General features: G+C 34.6%; 1 protein-coding gene and 1 long non-coding RNA gene across 5 annotated transcripts in view; one reads left to right on the top strand and one right to left on the bottom strand.

Annotated features, from left to right (window-relative positions):
* Window positions 1-19,909, bottom strand: part of LOC107964958 (uncharacterized PE-PGRS family protein PE_PGRS20-like) — a 68,458-nt gene extending 48,549 nt beyond the window's left edge. The window contains exons 1-3 of one of the 2 annotated variants that reach the window (XM_026442740.1): window positions 18,203-19,909; window positions 17,176-17,277; window positions 16,544-16,701 (exon numbers count right to left, since the gene is read on the bottom strand). The gene's annotated coding sequence lies outside the window, so the exon portion shown is untranslated. The remainder of the gene's footprint in view (window positions 1-16,543; window positions 16,702-17,175; window positions 17,278-18,202) is intronic. The other variant, XM_026442739.1, reaches the window with a different exon arrangement.
* On the top strand, window positions 39-16,533 carry LOC107964959. 3 transcript variants are annotated; one of them, XR_003305315.1, is made up of 5 exons: window positions 39-215; window positions 3,267-3,498; window positions 4,475-10,898; window positions 11,038-11,126; window positions 11,249-16,533. It is a non-coding gene; the product is annotated as an uncharacterized LOC107964959 (long non-coding RNA). The 3 variants fall into 3 exon arrangements; XR_003305316.1 differs by lacking the exon at window positions 3,267-3,498 and having other exon boundaries at window positions 4,475-6,885; window positions 6,958-10,898; XR_001704208.2 differs by lacking the exon at window positions 3,267-3,498.
* Window positions 19,910-20,306: the final 397 nt, after the last annotated feature.

Genomic DNA, 20,306 nt, shown 5'->3' on the forward strand with positions numbered 1-20,306 from the left:
TCATTATTGAAAATCTTTCAAGATCTACATTAACATTTTTTTGTCTAATTTCAGGGACGACACGAAAGAAATCTTTCGATGAATTTACGAATTTTAACATATGTGCGATGTAAATCTAAATCTAAAAGTACATCCTTTTGGAAAATAAAGGGAGAATTTTCGTGGAGGATTTTTTTCAACATGGTGGAAAATAATCGAGACGCTTAAGTGCAGAGGTGTGTATGATTTTTAAAAAGTATCAATTAACAAGCAAAATGGGACGCGTTCGTTCCTCGATTTCTTCCCTTTTCTTTCTTTTTCTTTTTTTCTTTTTCGAATAAAAAAACACGTCGATGCATTCAATATTGCATCCATAAAATTCGAGACACTATTCGTAATTTACCGTTTCATCGTGAAAAATCTCGCGAATCTCGCGGAAACATTTAAAACGATTCGCTCGACGTGGAACTAGAAAAGTAGTTTAATTGGTAGTGGTACAAGGATTCGAATCGCGTTGATTAAAATATTTGATTGCACGTTTTGAAATTTTTATTTTGAGAAGAAACATGTTCTGAAAAATGTTTATGGTAAATTAAACAATATTCGTTTGATTCTATATAAACTTGTTATGTATAAATTTATACTTTAAACGAGAGATAGGCAAATTGATATGATAAAAATATAAAATATAAAATTGGAAATATTTTTCAATGTTCAACTTTTCCTTTTTACAGATAAGAAAAATTAGAAAAAGAAATTATAACAAGAATTGTAAAATTATTTTTCCAACAACAGATATATCTATTTGCACCAAGGAAAAATCAATCTAGAATTGAATTTCTATTTCTAAAGAAAGAAGGGAAAAAATTAAAAAGAGAGGGGAAGAAAATCCCCTCCTAGTATTCCTGGTATTGCTCGATGACGAAAGATCGCGGCCCCGAAGCGATATTTATGATCTGAAACGGCGGTGAAGAAGGACTGGTTGGAGATACACAACCCGTCAAGTCCCCGTAACTACATTGAAAAGGGGGATTTCACGCTCGTCGCTCAAACACCGACACACGGATACACAACCGGCGATTCCGTTTTCTCTGCGATTTGCACAATATCGCGTACGTCAGTGTCATTTGCATTCTCCTATTGCATTCATCCTCATCCCACCGAGTCGAGAGTTGGAAAGAATCGTTTCGAAAAAAAAAAAAAAAAGTGTCCACGTCCAAAATTCGATATATCCGGCTCTCTATGTGTGCGTGTGCGTTTTTGGACGTTTTTTTTTTTTTTCCTTTCTGTTTTTTACCTTCGTTCGATCGGTGGAAATTCGAAAGATTCGATTAAAATTTTTTTTCGTTTCGTTTCGTCGTGATATTTAATTTGCAAATGTCGGAGGGGAAGAATTTTTGTTTTTTAAATGAACGTATTACGTTAGAATTCGTTAGAGCGTGTAAGAGAGAGAGAGTTTAAGTGAAATTGAAAAAAGTAGTAGAAAAATTAGTTGGAAGCTGGATTTTGAAAAAATTATACTTTCTTACGATTCTGGGAAATTTGAATAGAGAGGAATGGCGAATAGGAAAAAATGGCGGAGTTAATTTTGAAAACGAAAATTGTTGTTATAAATTAACATCGAGATGAAAATTAATTAAGTTGGTTCTGTATTTTATTAATTCTTTTTCTTTCCACCCTCTTTTTACACCCTATAAATATTCTTTAGGGAAGGATTTTATTTTCATCACTGTTTTATCGGCCATTTCCTCCGCATTCCTCTCGATTCTATTTTATTGGAAATCGGTTAATGGTGGATTTTCCCGATTATTTTTCGTTTCATCCCCCATCAAGATAAACCAACGGGAAGTTTTATGATATTGAAATTGTTATTCTCTCGAATATTTGTAGATTTAAATTAACTTCTAAAGGACAAACAATAGTTTATAGGAATTTTTTCCAAGTCGTGTTAAAAAGATAAAACGAACTTTTACGACCGGTTGCTTTAATATTGGACACGTTTCGATAAATGGGGAAAATTTTTTGCTGATTAATAAATAACAAATTTATGATTATTTAAAGAAAAAATGAATTTTAAATGCATCTTTTTTTCGTTGGAAAATTTTGAGAAATTTTAATATCAAAATTATTGTAAAAATAAATTATACTTTTAAATATTTCTTTTTGTTATATTTTCCAGTTTGCATAAATTTTTATTATTAATTTTTTATATCAATTCTAAAATATAATGCGTATAGATTAATTACAATTCATATTATTTACAAAAAAAGAACACTATTATTTAATCTCCAAATTTAATCTATACGTGAATATTTTTGATCTCGTTTATCGATCAAAAACTTATCAATATTAAAAAATAATTTAAATTTAATCTTTCAAGTAATGGATCAATAAAAAGATTCTTAGAAAACTTTTTATAATATAAAATGTCTCGAAGAACAATGGCGTATCGTCACGCAAAAGTTATCGTGAAAAATTTTCACAATTATCGAAACTTGGAATCCTTTCGAAAAAATTAATTTAAAAAATATTTTCAAAAACTTAACTATTTTTCTTTTTTTTATTAAATATTCGTTTTATTCCAGGAAAAGTTCAGTGAATATTGTTAGCGAGTTAGATGCAATTACGAGCATTATGCTCCCTCTTGTTGTAAACTTCGCTCTCTCTCGACATACTAGTCACCCTAATGAGTGCTATGTGCTTAGGAATACGAATGCTTAAAGCTGTTACACCATTTTCATGCCGAGTGTTCATATTTGTCAAATTGCAATGTGTGAATTACGAATTCTACGAGAAGAGGAATTCACACAGTGATATAATTAAATCTGTATTTTAAAAGATCTTATTCTCTTAACAAAATTACTTATTTTTGGTTAGAAAAAATAATAAAAAAAAAAAAATCTTATCGTCAACCGAAATATAATTTCTTAATTTTGATCAAATAATTGATTACAATTAATTATTTTACCATGATATTTTTTCCCTTGAATTTTATTTTTATATAAAAATTGCACAAATATCGAAAAATACTCGATGGATTTCTTCGATATCGATTTTAGCTTAGTTTTAAGCCAGCTTTATTTTCGATATATATCAAAAAAATTTTAAATTTCAAAAAACAAAAGTCCCTAGTTTTGCCTATCTTATTTTCAAGATAAATTTTTGAAAAATTTGAGGAAGAATTAACAAAAATTTTCGCTCCATTCTGCAAAGTATATATACTTTTACAAATTAAGAAATTATGCCACTGCAAAAATGAAAATTAAAAATCTTTTCGTCCGTTTCAGTGCACGCTTTCTTGGGGAAGAATGATGAAAGAGAAATTCAACTTGTTCGCACGAGTAACTGTTATCTAACTTTTATTTGAGTTATTAGCTTCGTCGAGGGAAACTTTGAACATATTCCCCCACGATAAACGTGGAACAAGATCCATTCAAAATACGTTCAACGATTGTTACTCGTGTTCAATGATGTTCCTCCGACACGACAATCATCCACGAATATATCCACGAATTATAGGTAAATGATTTTAAACGAAAATAACTCTCGATGAGCGAAATTTAAATATTCATTTTCCTATTTTAATCTGTCATCTTCTATCGTTCTATTTCTTTCCCATTTTAGATTAAAACTAAAACTAATCTCTCATCTGTTCAAATTATTCCAATAAGCAATTAAAATTTTCGTACTCATTCTCAATAATATTGCGACGATTTATTTCTTTGAAAAAAAGAGTGAGAGAGAGAAAGAGAAAAAATCGATAAAAAATATTTCAAATATTTAATTGAAAAATTTTCACGCGTGGATAAAAATCCTTACATCTATGCTCGAAGAAAACAGACGGATAAATAATACATAACCCTCGAGACAGTATCCTCCTCCCTTCCTCCCTTCTTTTCCACGGCAATCACGAAATGGCGTTTTTTTTCTTCTTCCTCTCTTTTTTTTTTTTTTTCGCCGGAAGACACGCAAATGACTCCGGTTTTGATACGATCCGCAAGAAAAACGAATCCACACGCGACACTCGAATCCCCGTGCACTCGGCTGTTCCAATAACAACCATAATTCCGGACTTTCTGCCGTGTCGAGCGAATTTTTCCCCGAGTTTTTTTTTTTTTTTTTTCTTTTTTTTACACGGCTCACCTTTGTCTTCCCGGGGAATAATCCATGAAAGTGGAATCGAAAATTTCCGATTCGAAAATCCGGTGCGCCTCGTGATATGAAAATTCTTTCTCTCCGGAATATTCCCTTCAACTAAATCAATCAATTCCACGACTCCTGCGTAATAAGAAATATAATTACTTTCCCGATCATTGGAGCGAGGGAAAATAAATAATAATTTAAACAAGAAAATACGTGCAAGATGAAGTATCGATAAAAAGAAATTGATAAGTGAACGAATGTTATCAAAACTCCTCCTTCCTCCTCCTAAATTTTAATAATAATATTAACGATAATCCAAATAAATACAGTAAAAAACGAAACCTTCTTTCAGGAATTCGACCTATTTGAAGGAATATCAACGCTCTAATTGGGAAATCCTTTTTCCTAATTGGGAAATCCAACTGTCGCGAGGATCCATCACCTGGTCGAGCAGGAAGGAGCAATCCTCGTGTGACAATCCCCGTTTCCGGCCAGTCATCCGGAAGTTTTAGAGGAGGGGAGGAAGGGGTTGTTTGTCCAAACCGCCGGAATTCGAGCTGTAAATATAGTTTGGGAGGGAGTGACGAGGGCGCGAACGAGGGAGAAATTCGATTTTGCCTCGCGGAATCTGCGGTCGGCAGAGGTGTTCCGCAGGAACGTAACGACGACAAAGCGTGGAAACCACGCGTGCCATCTCGGCAATCCGGCTGTCCTAACTAGGAGGCCGATAAATGGACGGCTTGATGACTTGATAATTTATGGGGAGGAGACGGTGAGAGGAGGTTGGTTTAATTAATCTTTCTGAAGGGGTTGTAAGTAATTGAACGAGTTAAGTTTTAAGATATTTTTGGAAATATTTTTTTATTGGAAATTACGTTGTAGCCTCGTATTATAGTTTCGTATGAGAAATTCCTGTTGTTAATCGATCGATATTTGGATTATCGATTTATTATTAAAAGAAAGATTTAATATTCGAGAGTGAGATATTACAGTAAAATTTCATGGAAAGGATTTGGAAGAGTTGTATCGAACGAGTTAAGTTTTAAGATATTTTTGGAAATATTTTTTTATTGGAAATTACGTTGTAGTCTCGTTTCTTGTATGGGATCTGGTTGTTAATCGAACAATAGTTGGATTATCGATTAATTATTAAAAGAAAGATTTAATATTCGTTTGATATTCGAGAGTGAGATATTACAGTAAAATTTCATGGAAAGGATTTGGAAGAGTTGTATAATAATTTTTCTAAACTAATTCGTAAGGAAATCAGTCAGGATCCAAGGATCTTTAAACTTGTTAAGCCGCAGTCGTACGTATTCTACCGAAAATATTCCATTAGAAAGAAACTTTCACGGGCACTTTAATTTTGAAGGAAACTCGAGAGAAACATGTGCTAGTCGTGCGCCTGAGGATATATAAATGAAGAGAAACAATTTTTCAGAAGAATTATTAGAATAGAGGTGGAAAGATTGTTTAAAAGTTTAATAGAAACATATATTTTTTTTCAGTGTGATTGAAGAACGAAGAAATATAATAAAAATTTCAAAACAGAAAATGACAATTAGATTGTACGAATGAAGAGTGGAAAATAATTTCGTAGCTTTATGAAAACTTTACTAAAAGAAGAAAAAAAAAAGAGGAGGAGGAAATATGCATGCGGTATAAAATATTCAAATAAAGAAAACAGTGGAAGAGTGAAGGATACTCTTATTTTTAATTGTAATTGTATAAAAAAAAAATGAAGAAAGTTTTTTTTCAGAACAAGATGGAATTAAAAATTCCCTTATAACTCTATCCAAACAAAAGAAAGGTACATCAAGTATCGAATACCCAAAATGAAGAAACCTTCGCAATGGAATTCTAAAGATATATCCACAATTTGCGAAAAAGTATCAAGAATCAATAAATAAATCGAGAAATAGATCCAAAAGAAAAAAATTGAACCTGTCTTCAAAACTTCAAAATTCCAATAGATTATAAAAATTCAATTTTCAACCCCCCATCTAAAAGCAAAACTAACTTCAACCTCAAAAAGAGGAAAAGAAAAAGAAACAAAATTAAATGGAGAAAGAAAAATTCCTCTAAAAAAAGAAGAAGAAGAAGAAGAAGAAGAAGAATCTCAAAAGAGGCATGAAAATTCGATTTCTAAACAACGGAACGCAATCAAGGCGTTCCAGTTTATCCATTATTGCCAACAGAGAAATACACTCGTCCCCTATGTCGAGTTATCTCTTAACAAATTCTTTGCCCCCGCCTCGAGATATCCTTTTTTTATTTTGCCTTTTCATCCATCGTTCACGCATTGTTTCCACCATCATCGCCAGATACCCGATCGCGTAATCAGCGCGTCGAACCCCGTACAATAAGACAATGCAATCCTCCTCTCTCTCTCTCTCTCTCTCCTCTTCCTCTTTATCCTCTTTCCATGCTTTTTCTTTTCTTTTTCTCTTCCTCTATTTTTTTATCGAGAGGAGAAAAAAAGGCTCACGTTCCACGAATTAAGTTACGTTTCGATTTAATCATCGGGATTGAAGTTTCCTTCGAAGAAAGATCGATTCGAATCTTTCGTATTTTTCGCGCCAAATTGGACATGGATATATTATTGTGAACAATTTCTTTTATCTTTTTTTTTTTTTATTTGGATCGTCATGGAGAATCGTCCAAGAAAACGGAGGACTTTTATCGAGTTTCGAGGGCCTTCGATTGAACGAACCGACGATGGCCTATTTTTATTTCCGCAATTTCGGCGCTTTGGGGTGAGAGGTGTGTCATGTTGGTCAAGTGTGACTTATTTCTTTCTCTGTGTATGTGTATACATATATATTTTTTTTCAAGAGAAGGAAAGAGAGAGAGAAATTGAGCGAATTTTCGATGATCGAGACTCGGAGGAATTTGTGTTGCAACATGGACAAACATTCGGCAAACTGAAGTTGTAAGGAAAGTTTACAGAAAAGGATTTTCAATTTCATTTAGGAGGATAAATATTTCTCTACTTAACAGAGAATTTCATGTAAGATTTTCGAAGGAGGAACGCTTGATATTTGCACGAGATATAAACGAGATGAAAAGACTCTTAACTTTATTCTTATAATCAAACCAAGCTGAATTTGTCTCGATCCACGATGTGAATAACAAATCAAGCTTTATAAACATTAAAACAAGAAGTGGAAAAAGAAAAAAAGTTAATGGATCTGTTAAATTTATCTCGATCCATCCACGTGATCGCGAGTTCCATCAATTTATCGAGCCTAACCCCGCTTGTCATCGCCATTACCAATTCCCCTCCCTCCCCCCTTTTCCTCAATCACTTCCTCCAACGAACCCATTAACCACGCCTCCCAACCCAAATTCCCATTATTCAATTCAACGCGAGTGAAATTACTTTCCATCCATTGTTTCACCTCCCAAAATATTCACTTCGTTTCCCTCCCTTCCCTCCTCTTCACGAAACTATCGAATTTCGCGGGAAATTCGAACGAGAAGCTCGCCGCTCAAACATGGAAACGCTTTTTCGAATACATCGACGAGATTATAAACTCGAGCACCTTCGAATGACCACAGACACATTTTGAATGAACAGCCATTAAGGGGAAATTGAACCTCTTCTCGGTAAACAGGAGTGTAATAATTATTTTTAAAGGAAACTAGATGAATGCCGTGCCGAGTTTTCTGGTCGAAGAATTAATCCTCCATTAGGAGGGAGGGATTTGTGGATTTCTGTGGCGTAATTTCTTCGTTGCAGCAAGGAGTAAAGCGCAAGTGGAAATTTTCGTTCTTGGAATTGAAGGGATTTTAATAATAAAAATTGGTAATGGGATAAAAAAAATTCAGAGAGATATGTAAATAAAGTGTTGTTGGTCAAGTAAGACGAGTAACATGATAAATAGTCGTATTGAGAGTAGAAATGGAGGAGGATGGATAAGTAGAAGAAGGGGAGAATTGGCAAATAGAATAAAATAATCATGAGTCAAGTGGAGGCAATTTGTCAAACAAGCTAAAGAAAAGATGGTTGAAAAGATAGAAAAAAAAGAATAAATAAACGGCACTGTTAATTGCAATGGAATTGATATGTTGAATTAGATTAGAAGAGTTTCGAAAAACTTTTGTCGTATAGATATTTGTTATAATATAGAAAATCTTTTAATTAATCGAATGGTGAAGTTTTTTGGAATGAAAGAGGTTCTAAAAAGTGTGTAGCTTCGACGATTATTCAATTATGTTTCTTCACACTGCTACGATTTATGGGAAGAATATAGGCAAGAAGATTGTGAAATCGAGCAATCGAGATGTTCAAGGATGGTTGACGACCTTGACGTTGCATTATTTCAAAGAATAGAAATTTATTCTTAGAGAACTGACGTAGAATCGACGATATTTACTCCACAACCTTTGGATTCGTGAACAAAATATTTTTTAACACAATCTTCTCCTCGAATTCAATTTCGATTATAAATTTCCTAAACGATCGTGAATATTATATAAAGTCCATCCATTTACAAAAAAAAGAGTAAGAAAAATTCACAGAACGAAAGAATGATAATTCATTTCTGTTAAACCACAAGCAACCCTTCAAAAAATCTACAAAAATACAAAATTCACGTGACAAGAAAATAATAAAAATTTTCCCGATGATTCGACCACGAGTAATCTTCAAAAAACTACCATAAAATTACAATCTCCACTCATCGCAATAATCAAAATATTCGATCGAAAAACCAGAGAAGAAGAACATAAAAATGGAAACACTCGCTCTGACAAATCAGACAAAATCCACTTGCCAATTTCAAGGCTCAATCACAATAATTTTTCCACATACTTAGCAACAGTTAAACGTCTTTAGACGTCTTAGACTAAGGTGGACGGAAAATCCACGCGAGACGATCTCGTAATTAAGGGGTTGAACGGTATTAAAATCGGCGAAAAGGGGTTGTACATAGAGCGAGAGCCTTTAGAAATTTCTCTCGATCCTCTCGGATCCTTCTCTCCTCGACAAGTTTGGCCGCTCGTTACTCGAGCCGAGCCATTAACCTTTGAAAAGAAATCCTCCTCGGTCTTTTCTTCCCTCCCCCGTACTTCCGGATAATCCTCTCCTTTCGAGGGGTCTCCCCCGAAAATTTGAAAGTCGACGACCCGTTTTAGATTTTCTTCTCCATTTTTTTTTTTTCTTTCGCTCCATTTCGATCTTGATTCTGTTTGGTCGGACGAGATGGAGTGGAACTATTTTGCAGAAACGGTTCTCGAATAATTGTGGTTGAAGGGTAAGAAGATTTGGCGGAGAGATTCTGGTACGGTGGGCTGTGTTTTACGAGACGGTTTAACGAGTGGGGAGAAACCGTTTAACTCGTCGCGTTTGGCGGTGTGTATCGTTTAATTGTAAATTGTGGGCAACTCTATTGGGAGATAAATGAAGTTCAAATGGAACGCTGATGGCGCTAATGAACGTGTACTAGGTTTCTGGGATTTCGAATTCTGTTGTTGATTATAACACTTCTTTTTTATCAAAAAATATTGTTGGATATACTTACGACGTTCACAATTCGTTCACGATAATACGTATATCGTTAATCAGAATATTATAACTTTTTAAACACAAAAGAATTCAACCAAGAAGATGAAAAATCAAAAAGATAAAAATTAAACACAATCCACCCTTACCTCCCCCCCAAAAAAAAGAATCTCAAATAATCACCTTCACCTAATTATTCCATCCCTGTCTCACCCCGCAGCATCATTAAGAATGCAAACCCGGCACGGAATCTCGGGAACATCAGCAGCGTGAAATCGCAGCCTCCCCCTCCTCCCCCTCTTAATGGGACGATGCGACGTCCCGGAAGCGCGAAAAGGCGCGGGAGACAAAGACTCCCCTCTCGAAAGGAGGGCGAAAGAAAGAGGAGGAAGAAAAGCAACCCCTCCTCCTCCTCCTCCTTTTCCTCCTCCTTCCCTCTCTCCCTTCGTTTTTTCATTCGCCAACTTCTCGAGGTGGCGAGAAAGAAACGAGCAAAGTATCCTCCGCTTAACGCAGAGTCAACTCGCCGCGGTTTCTTAACGAGAAAGGAGGGGTCGAATGGAGGAGGAGAGATAGAAAGAGAGAGAGAGAGAAAAGGCGCGGAGGATGGAGAGAGAGAGAGAGAGAGAGAGACGGGGAGGAAGTTGGCCGAGAGACAGACGGCCTATTCATCGAGCAGCTGCACCCCGGCCCGCGTTTCGCGATATTAAAGGGCGCCACGGGTCGACCTGTATCGGCGCCCGTCGCGACGTCGGCGTCGTGGATATACGCGCCGTAAACCTGGCATGTACACGGTGTCCGCGAAATAAATCCCCCGCAATTCTTTCGTTTAAACGGAAATTCATCGCGATATCCGCCGAGTCGGATGGAAGGAATGGGAGGGTTGAAACCCCCTCGAGTAAACTTGGATTAATGTCAATAATATTTTATGTTTATTCCGTGATTGTTTCTAATTCTAACGCGTTCTGATTTTATAATTGATTCTTTTTTTTTTAGAGTGGTTGTGTAAAGGATTTTACGTTATTTTATCGATTGGATGGTTAATTTATTATGTACCGTTCGTATTGTGATTTTTTATTTATATGGAAATGGATTCGAATCTTTTATATTGAAGAGGATATTTTTTTGAGTATGTTTAAATCTTGATGGAATAGAAATTTTCGTGAATTCTTCTTAATTATTCTTTTTGTTATTCTATATCTATCTTATATTCCCTGGAGCATTCTTCATAATCAGTAAAAAAAAAAGACAGGAAAACAAGACATCAGAGGTAAAATATAATTTTTAAATATTACGAATACAGATGTTTATGAATTTTTCCATACTCTAAAGATTTTACACCCTGTATATAGGCTTATCCTAGCTAGGAGATCTCCACTTTCGTAGCTAATAAAAATTTTTATTTCCAGGGTTAAGACTGTAGATTTGCTCGCATGGCGACCATTATAAGAGGAGAAATTAAAATTAGTAAAAAAAAGAGGAAAACGAGACATCGAAAGTAAAATATAATTTTTAAATGTTACGATGTTTCCATACTCTAAAGATTTTACACCCTGTATATAGGCTTATCCTAGCTAAGAGATCTCCACCTTCGTAGCTAATAAAAATTTTTATTTCCAGCGTTAAGACTGTAGATTTGCTCGCATGGCATCGACCATTACAAGAGGAGAAATTCTTAAGAGGAATATAAAATGAAAATATAGAGACATTCGTAAAAAGAAACAAATGTGATTGATAGAGCATCGAGGGGGTGAAATTGAAGAAGAAAAGGAATGTAAAGGAAATATATATCATGATGAATCAAAGGATTCAAAGGTTTCGTCAATTTTATCATTGATCGTATTTATAGTTAATTTATCAGACGATCGATAGTGATGGGTTTAAACTGCGCAAAATTACTGTGGAATTTTCTCGAATACATTCGAATAACGAGATACGGAAATTTGCAATTTAATTGCAAATTTAATGTATTTACAGTTAATTTATAATGACAGGAAGTTTGGTATTTGACTATTTGCATAAATTCCACGAATCCAATCCCGCTGGCGTGGAAACGTTCGTTGTGGAAATGATCGTTTACGATCGAGATTTACAATCGTTCGAAAACTTTTTCCTTAATTTGCAACACCAGTAAACCTTTGTACAAGAAATATCATTGATGCTGTATAATCGTTGCGAAATTAATATTCGATTCATCGGAAAATTGTTCTCGAAAGGATTTCGAGTTTCTGTAATTTTGGTGATTGAACGTTTGATGCATGGAATGGTTATTGGAGGTGATGAGTTTTTTGACATGGGATAAATTCATTGCAAGTTTCGTTTTATAAATTGTACGCTACAAGTATATTGGCGTTGAAGAGAAATATTGAAAATTCGGTATCGACATTGTTTGATCGTTGTAAAATTTATACATTATTTTATGCTTCTGGAAAACAATATTCAAAATTAAAAAAAAAAAAAAGAATATATATATATATTTGTAATTTTAACGATTGAAAAATGGTTGATTAGTTTCGAGCAGATATATATTTTTATAGAATTTCTATGAATATGTTGTATACGTATTGCTAATAATAAGGTATTGTAAAGGAAGTATTGGAAGGATCTGTTGGCAAAGCAGTTATATGAAACAGCCATACCAATTGAATATACATGCATATATGTAAAAATGGTGTTAAAGCTATCATCTGACTATTTTTTCCTTTTTTCATGGACACCTTTGAAAATAAAGAAAGGAAGAAAATGTGTTTTCACAATGGAAAAGTATCGACCAAATTTCCCTGACGAAAAATATTCCAAGCTTTTAATTATTTAACGTAACGAGATGGAAGTGAATTAAAAACTCTTTAAAAACAAAAATACTGTGGAGAGTGAAAAAAGTAAAAATAATTAAATAAATAGAAAAAGTTAATGGAAGAGGAACTTTTTAATATTAAATTAGAAATGTGAACGAGCTAATTGTTTAGAATTAGCGAATAAATAATTTTTCATTCGCAAAATTCTGCGTCAAACTTAACAAATTCTTGACAGATATTCCGCCAAGAAATTGCATGAAAATATAATTTCGCCGGTTTCGCGGCACTGAGTCTGACTACAAACGATTCATTTCCCTTTACAGTGGTTAGAGTCGGTTACTTGCACGTATTCTGCACTCTGTCTCCTCTAAAATACCTACGTACGTTATTCCGAGAATCGTCATTGAATCAGAGAGTTTATAAAATTTCATATAAACATCGTGCGCGAGTTTCAACGTTGCGCGAACATTTGCTGGCATAAAAACGATTTTCTTTTTTTTTTCGCATCGCGAAAACAAAAACTTTTTTCAGTGGGGAAAATTTTGAAAGTAGAAAGAACAATCGATTGGGGAATGAAATGAAACGAAAGAAAGGATAAATTGAAACAGTTGAATTTTTTTTTTAAATTTAACCATCAGAATTACAACTAATTTAAACAAAAGTTAAGAAAAGAATTAAATAAACAATTTTGAAGAAATTTAGAAATATTCTGTTCTGAGGAATAAAATAAATGATTTTAGAAAAATCAGATCAAATATTTTAATGAGAAGTAATAATAAAAGACGAGCTTTCTTACTTTTGCTCGAGTAAATATTCCTACATCGAGTATGAAATTTGCTTTTTCGATAGAAAATCGTATTTTGGAATAAAAACCAGGCCGAAAATCAACAATAGAACATCGTCGAAAATGGAATGAAAAATTCCATTCGATATTTGCTCGAGAACGAAACTCGAGTCAATGGAACAAATAATGGTCAAGGGAAAAAAAGTTATAATCGATTAGCGAGAAGTCGAAGATGAAGGACGAGCGACAAAGTTAATTAATGTGAGAGCTTTGATCTTTAAGGGAAAAAAAAATGGTTTAATTTAAATTCGAATCCTTTAACGTGTATCTTTTTCTCGTTAAAATTCATCAAATCGAAATCTCTATAACAAATGGCAACAAATTTCTGAATATCAGATTGGAAATACTTGAAATAATAATTGATGTGTTTTAATAATTGTATAAATTTATTTTGATATTTAAAAAATTTGTTGGAAGAAAGTTATAAGATGATTAAATAAATCATTTGTTAGTTAGGCATTTGTCCTCGAACATTAAAAAGTTTCGACATTACCAGCTTCTAAACTTGAATCGTGGATGGGAGAAGTTAAAGAGGATTGATAAAATTTACGACACGTTTGTCAGGGAACTTAGCTTTTTGACGTAAGACAGAAATATCCAAGTTAAGCCTCGAGGCTTAAGAAGCTTCCTCCACTCCATCAGGATTATGCAGGGGAGAGCGTCAAAATGATGATATAAAAGTTGATCGAATTTGTGAATTGAAACACATCCTCTCTTCTAAATTTTCTTTGACACAATAATCTTAATATTATAATAGTATCGGCGAATTTAACCTCGAATAAACCTTCCATCTTTATTTTTCTCTCTTTTCAAAAAAGAATAACACTTTCGGATTAAAGTTTTTTTTTTCGAACAAACTCATAATTTTAACATCTCTCTTGTTGAACATAACCTCAAATGAACTTTAAAACTTCTGATCCCTCTTTATTTTTTTTCCTCCCCCCTCCATTTATTCTCATGTCGAAATTCTCTTAGCAAACCAAGCTCGAAACCACGATTCAAAACGTCTCAACACCCTCGAAATATAACCTCGAATAAATCTTCCTGAGATTAAACTTCTCAACGCAAGCCCGGTATACATCATCATTTTTCTCCCGTTAGTTTACAACATCTCGTCCACGAGAATGCATGAATATTCAAAAGACGAGCACGTGGACACGTATCTATAATATAATACAAATAACTGGACGTCCCCTAATGTTACACCGTATTACGTATCTACGTATGCATAATATGGTGCAGCCATGAAACGGCGGCGCCATTGTCTCTGCCGGGATAATGGGGCGGCCATTGAGCGCGGGATAAATAAATAAATCCCTTGGCAAACGCACATTTCACGAATTCATTAACTCGCAACGGTGATGGTCGTTCGACCGTGCGAGAACAAAAGCGTGAAAAGGCGTGCAAACGCGATAAGTCGCGTGTTCTCGACTATCGTGATCAATGGCCCTTCCTCCCATCCAATTGGCGAATGTCGTTGATTCTTCCATGAGAATCGTTCCATCCGAGAATGGAATAAAATTCCAGAGATATCTCCTGTGCATATGCACTGATAACGTTTATTATTCCGCGTTTGTTAATCGAAAGATTTCTCCTTTTCAAATTGGAAATTGAAGAAGTGTATATTATTTATTCTAAATCTTTATTTCAATTATTATTTGTCGATAAGAATTCTTGATTTATTATCGATTCTGATTCAATTTTATCTATTTTGTTCTAAAGTTGAATTAAGAAAATTTGAGATGATATCTCGCTCGTCGTTTAACGCCAGAATTTGTGTGGTTTCTCAATTAGAACTGGAGGAATGTTGCACGCGAATCTTGCAGATGAATATTGTAGTCGATGTATTGTTTCTGAAACCATTCTGGTTGCGTCATTAAAATTACGTGAAATTTATTACAACGCAAAATCAAGATTCTTCCATCGAAAAGACGAAACTCTCGAAGAAGAATTAATTCAGTTATGAAATTTTAAAAATTTCAAGAAAAACAATTATCGATATTTCCTCCGAATATTTAGCATTTGAATAAACATCGATGATTTTATTTTCATCACGAAAACGAAATTGCACGGATACAATAATTTTAATTTCGTTCCGTGTGATCGAACCGCGTTTATTCCTATTGTTTTATCGCGTTCATGAATTATCGATGGCCCAATGAAATTCGATCTTTGTATCCCGATATTTATTTATCATTATTATCAGTTATTTATGATTATCGTTGCGCGTTTGTTATTTCGAAGCCGTCTATTAATAATTAATTTGCGTACAGAATATTAGCATACATAATTGAATGGGAGCGTGAACGAAATGGAAGTGGAAAAAAAAAAAAATAGTACGAAGAAGAAAATTTCTTTCTGGAATATCGTAATTCCCCGTTTGGCAGAGTAACGATGATATTATTGCGACCGATTCTTCTATTTTCTAGGCGAGGATATAATGCTTCCTGGCCGAAGTTCGGGAGAATATCACCGAGATGAAGCTTGTTTAAGGAGATAATACTTTTATAGAGTGAATTCTTTTCCTCTTCGCGAGGATGTACGAGATAATTCCCGAAAGAGGGTCGATATTGTAATACTTTGTGTAACATTATTTTTGCAAAAGAGATTTTATTGCTCGTTTCGAAAGGAATACATTTATTTTTTTTTAACTATTTTGATTATTTTTGTATAATTATATATATAAATTTTCTTTGGAAAGAATTTAATAAAAAAGAGATTGGATGAGTGAAGATAATGGAATGAAGATAATTCGATAATTAATTTTTTCTTGAAGTGTATCATCGATAATGGGTAATTTTATCGATATGCAAAATGCAAGAACTTTCATTTTGAGGAATAACGATAATGGGGTGGTTATTCAATTTGACTGCATTATCTACTTCTACTATCTTTTAACAGTTTTCCATCAAGAATTTTCAAAGATTATTATATTTCCCATACTTTCAATTATTATTTCCATGTTTTATTATTATTTTTTTCTTCCCTTATTTTACGGCATCATCCTTATTTCACAATTTAACATTTAACAGGATTAAATCTAATTTATTCAACGCATCGAAAATTCACTCTAAAGAGTAAGCTCGAAAAAAGTTATCAAAATAAAGTCCCTAGCCGTTCAATACTCCCATCCACGAACGTTCTCCCACGAACTCGAATCGCGAATAACACGACTAAAACCGAATTCCACTGAACTCCATAAATCCTTCGTCGATCTTAAACAACGATCGATCGCGAACCTTTCCCAATCGCTATTGATACAAATGTTACACCTACCTGTGCATCGACGGTGCTCTCTTCGGCCTCGTTGCGTGGACACGTGCGCCGATCAGGATATCGATGTGACGATACTCGTGCCGTATTACGCACGTACCAACTGCACCTACTCCCGTTTCCGGGTCGAGGAACCCGATTTATCGAGGGCGCCGCTTCTTCTGCAACCATGCAAATCCTCCGGATTAGATGTGTTCTTCTTTAAACCTTTGAGCTCGGTGCTCGTTCCTTCCTTCGTTTTTATTTTTAAATAATTTGCGAAATATTTGAATATATATATTGGAATTGATCTGTATATTTTGAGATTTTTAATTATTTCGAATCTGTGTGGGTTATCTTTGAATTGTTTTTTTTTTTAAAGATTTAGATTAGATTTTGAAATTTTGAAACGATTTAATGGCGAATATTGAAATTGGAATACTCTTGAGATTTTGAATTTATATATATATTGGAATTGTTATGTTTTTATATAAACAATTTGATTGGATTTTGGCGAAATATTGAAATGGAATCTCTGGGAATTGAACTCTCTTGAGATATCGAATCGTTTAGATTTGAATTGTATATTTATTTTTTCGAGTTTTTTAAAATATTGATTTTCTTTTGGATTACTACTTTATTATTCTATCGATTACCTTGATTTGAAATTGGTGATGCCTATTTCTTGTAATTAATTACTGCATACATTATTTAAATTGAAATTATTATTCCATCAAGCAGATTACTTGTTCCTCCTCCTTGTTTTACGAATTATTTTTATTTTATTTTATTTTATTTTATTTTATGTAAAATATCGATTTTAATCACAAAATTTAATCATGTTTTAATTACTTGATTATAATGCATGGAATTTAGATTATTATTGTTTTGCTGCTCTATCATTCGATCGAGAAAATTCAAGATAAATGACATTTCCTTATTAAATTCGTTTATCAATTTTTGGAAAGCCTGATCAAAAATTCACTCCAATTAAGATCATTGTTCTTTTAAATGGAAAAAGAAGAACACTAACTTTATAATCTACTCTTCTTCATTCCCAAATTACCATAATTAGAAACGATTGCTTTGTTAAAATTAAATTCAAATATGATTCTATTCCAATTATGAATTTAATTCGAATAATTCTTCCCGATCGATAAATTCGTCTAAAATTAGAATAAAAGATATATCAAATCTGTAATTAAAATCGTTTCTTCCCCCAAAACTAACATTAACAACCTATCGAAAGAATTCCTCTTCCATTTTATTTTATTTCTCTTTCTTCGTACAGATCACGATCGAATTAATTAAAACTGTAGTATCATCCATCTTTAAGTATATCCATTAAAAACAGGAAAAAGAGAATCTTTTCCTCCGTGTCTCCATCCAATCCAATCCACCCAGATACTCTTTAATCTCTCGTCGATAACCTGAATCGAAACGATTCCTTCAAACCTCATCGATCACTCTCGAACAATAGATCCCAAATAAATAATCTTGCAATTGTTCCTTATTTAAAATAAATCCTACTCCTCTCCAGAATCATCCCTCAAACTAGCCCTAGTTCCTGGGGGCATATACCTATATATCCTAAACTTCTTCCAACTTTCATCCCCCATGTCCAACAGAAAACAAAGAAAAAGCAAGCAACAAAAACTGCGCCAAACTTCTTCCGACCCTTACCCCAAGAATCTCTCCTCTATCCTCCAGCCTTTCGCGTCTTCGATGCTCCTGAACAATGGACACTGCAAAAGGGACTTTCGTAGTGCGCACAAAGAGAACACCCAATGCACCCGGTGCACCAACTCTTTCCCACCATAGAGAAAATATCAACCCTCGACCACCCTTCGTCCGTCCGTCCGTTCGTTCACCTTCCTCTACTACGATGCAAGCACATCAACAATCCTTTTCACCCTTTAAAAAACCAAGTCACCTTTAGAAAAAATAAACCAAGAATCACTACTTCCTTCAATCCCTCTTCTTCAAATCTCAAATTTCGCGCAAACAAACGAAAGAATACCGCCCAAGGAGATATACACGATAAACTCTCTCTTCTTCCCAACCTCCTCTCTTCTTCCTTTTTTTATACGGGTCCAACACTCCTCTAAACTGTCAATTCTTTAATTCTAGGTAGGTGGAAACAGGGCCGCCCAACGAGAGGAGCATAGGTAAGAACCGGCCGGCCGGTGTTCCTCGTGGATTCTAACTTGTGGCTCGGCGGGCGAGCGACAGGGAGAGAGAGAGAGAGAGAGAGCGAGAGCGAGAGCGAGAGAGGGAGCGTGACAGAGGATGGACTCTCTCCCTCGCCGGGTGGCAGCCAGGTCACCGACCGTGATCGTCCTCGCTCCGACCGAACTGTATCTATCGGCGGCGCGCTCGCGACTGGGATCCAGGATCTCGGATGAGAGGCGAGCTCTCGAGAACGAGCGCGCATGCGCCGCTTCTCCATCCTGCTCTACCGAGTACCCACCTCACCCCACCCCACCGCAACGCTAGCCAAGGCTCTCGCTCTTTCCCTTTTTACTTTTCTCTCTCTCTCTCGCGCGCGTTGCCGGTTGCTGTTTCCCGTCCTCGTCTGTCGTGGGTGGCGGTGATAACCGCGTCTCTCTCGCGCCTGCCCTGCCCTGGTCTCCTGCCACGCCACAGCTTATTCTACCACTGATACTCGCCCCTGCATGTGTAAGCAGCTGTTCCTCCAGCTTTCCGTTCTTTTTTTTTTTATTTTTGTGATTTGGGTTTTATTTTTGGGATTTGGATTTTGCTCCTTTGTTTCTTGAGAGTGTTTTTGTTTGGAGATTTTTTTTTTTTTTTCTTTGGAGTTTGGAAGTTCTTGAGGAGAAAGGGATTATTGTAAGTGCTTGGATGTCGTGAAAGTCTTTTTCTTTTTTGGGGGATGTTTTTGGGGAGGGAGGATTTTATTATTAAATAATGATTCGAGCTGTTTTTTTAATGGGATGGGAGTGTCTCTCTTGTTTTTTACAGGCTAGAAATTTCTGAATGCGAATTTTTGGTATGGATAGATGAAATTTGGTTTTGCGCTGTTAGGGATGAATAGGGGATGGAGACTTTAGAGGAATTGAATCGTGAGGTTTTTCGAGGGGAGAAGGAGTTATATGTTGGAAATGTTGGGGAGGGAGAGAGATGTTTGAAGTCGTGAGATGATAATTAATGAGGAAGAGTCGAGGGTGAGGTTGTGAAAAAGAGAATGTGTAATGGGAAAGGGTTTAATGGTTGGAATTGGTTTTGAAATGAGTGGTGTTGTTAAGTAATTGAAATACAGGCTTTTGTATTAGATATTTCTTTCTCTATTTTTGTATTTTTTTTTATCTATTGTTATTTGTTTAATTAATTGTCTAAAATTTTAATTCCATCCATTCGTGTTATTTATAAAACAAAAAAATGTATATATATTATTATCGATCAATCGTTGAAAAGATTATAAAATTCATATTTTTCGAAATGATACATCAAACTTATTATCTTCAATTACTTATTTTCTCTTATAATGTATAAATATTTGTTTCGAAATTTCTGGTTTAAAATTTAATACATTTATGATAAAGAATGGAAACATGAGAACTTACCTCTCTTGCACGGTAATTTTCGAGTTATAATATCTCATGAAAACTGTGCCTTTATTTCTCTATTCGTGCTTTCCTTTTCTTTCTATCGCGTACGCTTTCGCGAGTCTGATCAGACATTGACTCGTTCTACTTGCGCACGGTATATACTTCCCTTCGCTTTTCCGCTTCCTTTCTTTCCACACTTTCTTTTCTTCTTAATGAAA

Source organism: Apis mellifera, linkage group LG9 (assembly GCF_003254395.2).
Source record: "Apis mellifera strain DH4 linkage group LG9, Amel_HAv3.1, whole genome shotgun sequence".
In the NCBI taxonomy this organism is placed as follows: domain Eukaryota; kingdom Metazoa; phylum Arthropoda; class Insecta; order Hymenoptera; family Apidae; genus Apis; species Apis mellifera.